This window comes from Malurus melanocephalus, unplaced genomic scaffold (assembly GCF_030028575.1).
Source record: "Malurus melanocephalus ecotype Western Australia unplaced genomic scaffold, MMel_1.1 scaffold_28, whole genome shotgun sequence".
Classification (NCBI taxonomy): Eukaryota; Metazoa; Chordata; class Aves; order Passeriformes; family Maluridae; genus Malurus; species Malurus melanocephalus.
In genome coordinates, this window is record NW_026623260.1 from 601472 (window position 1) to 605521 (window position 4050).

Here is a 4050-nt window from a genome sequence, read left to right on the forward strand (position 1 = left end):
AGCAAAAAAAAAAAAAAAAAAAAAAAAAAAAGGGCAAAAGGAGTCAATGATGTATCATCAGTGTGCGTGTACATAGGGTTATAAAAGGGTTTTAATGATATGCTTTGAATTTTTTGGTTTTATTGTGTGAAAATGGTGGTTCAGCTGTGCCAATGCCCTCAGTGTGGACAACAGKGCTGGATTTATTCTGGCATTAGGAAGGTCCCCACCTGTCGAGGCTGGWAGGGGCCCACAGCCTCTCTGAATCTTGTGGGAAGCAGTAAAAAGARTGGTGGGATTAGCCTCCATTCCTGAATGCTCAGATTGCTGCGAAACTGAACAATTTGTGGCTGAGCTGATCCTCTGSTCCTGCTGCCCCTCACAGGGTGGGTGTTTGGGGAACAGGAGGACAGGAGGCTGCTGCTGTGGTGGCTGGGAGCTCAGAACCACACAGTGCCATCACCTGCATCAGGCCATCCCTGTCCACCCCACTCCTGATGGAGCAATTGCCCCAAGCCCATCCTCTCCCTCTGCAGAGGTGTCAAGGCACAGAAATCTCTATTGTGATACGGTAAAAAAAAAACCAAAAAAAAAACCAAACCCACACACAAACATCCTTTGGAAAGGAATAAATCTTTTGAGCAGGGACACCTTCCACCGTGCTCGTGCCTTCCCAAGGATGCTGAGGTACAAGAGAACACAGAGAATTCGAGTGGGTGTCTGCAAGGCTTAATTCAGAGCCCTGTCATTTCCATCCCTGCTTGGTTTTGATGCCTCTTTGTAAATAATAGGTAAGAGTCTGGCATGTGGCTTGGCATGTCAGGCRGAATTAGATGCCTGGGAAGGGATCCTGGCCCATGCAAGGATTTCCAGCATAGTCACATAATTCTTGGAAAGCACCAATCTCTCCCATCTTAAACTGGGGGAAAGGAGGAAAACTTTCAKGTCTGGATTGCCTGTGCACGGGGGTTTTTACTGGAGGGGGTTACTGCAGGGCTGGGCCAGGGAAGGCGCTGGAGGGTGAGGAAGAGATGCTGAGGAAGAGTTTGGACTGGTACTGGTGCCAGAGGTAGGAGAGAAGAGCAGGGGGGCTGCCAGGGGGGCCTTGGGGAAGGGAAGGGGTGCTGTCACACAGGTAAAGCCATTCCTRGTTCCAAAATACCCCCTGGTGGGGTATGCGGGGTTTCTACACCCTCGTCATTACACTGTCACAAGAAAAAAATAATTCACCGTTCCTCAGAAATTCCTCATTCCACACAAATTCATTCCTCCTTGTTTTTATCTTCTCGGTAGCTGGGAAAATGGTACAGCCGTGGCAGCACCCCCAAACACCCCCGGGCACACACAGACCCCCCGGGCTATGTACAGTCGTACTTTAATCGTGATTTGAATGGTACATTTCCTCTGCCCACATCTCCTCCTGCCTGCTTCATCTCTCGCCGTGTGGGCCATCACCCCCCATTCCTGTTGGAAGCAGCGCCCTGGGGCAATGTCGTACCGTGTGAGTGAATTCCTGCCTTATGAATTTTGGTTTTTTCCAGCCCCATCCCCCTTCTCTGAACACCCTCCCCTTGGATTTCTGCATTTTTTCTGCAGGAATGGAGTAACCAGACCTGGTACCCTGAGTCTCAACCCACTGTGGATGTGCTATTTAGAAAACACATTTGTTGTAATGTGTGTGTATATATAAATATATATATATAATGAATATATCAAGAATATTTCTAAATAAAGTTTTACAAAGCAGCCTCCTCTCGCTGTCTGCCTCTGTCCCACCTCACCACTCGAATCCATCATTGCTTTGSTGTTTCATCCCCGAACTTTGTGGGGTGAAGATGCCAGGGTGGCCCCATCCCCAGCCAACCAGAGACATAAACGGGCAGCAAAAAAACGTTGCAAAAGGATCTGTTAATTTTTTTTTTTTCTTGCTTGACTCACGCCGTCCAGCCCGGGCTGGGCTCTGCAGAGGGAGCAGGCGGAGGAAGAGCGCTSGGGGCCGGCAGGAAGGAAGGCGGGCGATGAAGCAATGCCCCGCCGCAGCCGAGCGTTACCAGCCACCCCCAGCTCATCCCCAGAGTGTCACTGCAGCTCCCCCAAAGGCTCCAGTGGCCTTTTCCCTTCTTTTGGCAAGGCTGACTGTGCAAGGAAGGGGCTGCTGGGGGCCACGCTACTTCCCTTCACGAGCATTCGGCCATGATTTAACAGGCAGTGAGAGTAATTCCTCTTTTTTAGAGAGAAATTATCACAGCCATGTGCATAAGTGCTTTTAAAAAATTACAGCATTAATTAGGAAGTGTTTACAGGCTAAGTGGTCCATTGAACATGTGTGTGTTTAAATACATATATATATACATATATATATATAATACATATTTACCTACAGCACGATGCTGCTGTTGGTGGCTGACACTGAGCACGGAGCAGAGGAGCAGGAATGACACCACAARTATTTTCTTGTCTTTAATTTCTATGGATTTCAGAGTYTTTACCTATTTAAAMTGAGCCTTTCAGAGCATCYCTTGCCTTTTTTAAGCCTTCCCCCACAAAAGCTTAGATGCTAACTCCTCCTCCCAAGAAGCTTGGTAGCCAAATCTTGCTTTGAAAGTTTCTAGGTGAMATTTCCCTCAGGGAGCCCTGTCCAGACACAGCCCCAGATGAGGGACATGAGAGGTCCCTCCACAGCCAGGGCTGGGCTGGTTTCACCCCAGGCACTGGGACAAGGCCCTGGGACAAGGTGTGGGGCAGTGTGTGGCTGCTGGGTGTTTATCTGGACCTGGGAGATCATGGCTGCACATCTGGTTKAAGCCCTGTCTCCCATCCTGCTGCCAGCCCAGCAAGAGCTGATAGCTCACCCACCAGTTATCTCTGCCCCTCACCTCTGCCTCTCTCCCTCCCTCCTTCCATTGCCAGCACAATTCTCCTTTCACCTCCCCCTTCTGCTTTTTTTGCTTTCTTCAAGTAAAATGTCCTTGATGGCCACGAGGCTTTTGCAAACAGAAAAGGGAAAACCACCTGCAGAGTGAAGGCTTTAAACCACCTTGTGCACATTTGTAGGTTCCATAACCTATGGAAAGGGCTGAGAGGCTTCCAATACCACCTTCTCCACGGTGGGGTGGTCAAYGTGCATCACTCCTGATTGTCCTTGGTTGTGGGGTGACCCTGGGTRCTGCTCTGCTGGGACAGGCTCCAGGGTTGTGTCCCCAGCTGGTGGCTTCATGTTGGCCATGCTGGAAAAAGGATCTTTTTCCCATCATCKTTTTCTCCAGAGCATCCAGACCTTGCTGCTGCTTGGCCACCGAGATGCAAATGTTGCAGAAGGTAGCAGACATCACCTGCCTTTGTGTTCCTTTTAAAAAGTAATTTTAGAAAGCCCTTCCCATTCTCGTCTTCCAATGGAAAATTTAATTCACTTCTCATCAAATGTTATTTCTTTTTACAATCATGTTGTGTTGCAAATGGTGATGTGCACAGCTCTGTGGATTCAAGTACATGGTGAAAAGCCCCAACCCAATCTGTTTTTTCTCTGTTTGTACAAAACAGAAAAAAAAATGGGAAAAGCACCTTCTTCATGACACAGAAGGGATTGGTGGAGGAGGAGGGAAAAGCCTGAGTGTCATGGGTGGCATTGCCCTCGGCTGGGACGGTGCTGGGGTTCTTCTCTCACCGGTGATGGGGGTTCTGGTCTGTAGTGCAGGAAATTTTCTGGCAGAGAGTGGTTTCTTCACAAGCTTGAAATAGACACATTTAAAGGCATTTTGATCATCCAGTTTTCTAATATGTCCCAGGAACTCGGTGACATTCAGGCTTCCAGTGGAAGAAAATTTCCCTTACAGGTGCATGGATGACTCTGGGGAGTGAGAACAGAGGGGACTTGACAYTGAGATAAAATTGAATTAAAAACCAGAGAGAAGGTGGGAGAATTGCCTATGTCCAAGACAATGAAACACAAAACCCCAAATTTGGGCAGCTTTTATTTTCAAGCCTCATTATCTGTTTTTAATTACAGCCTTTCTGGCAAAGACACATTGAGGGCAACCTGCACTGGCAGCCCTGCCTGGGAGCACCGCCGAA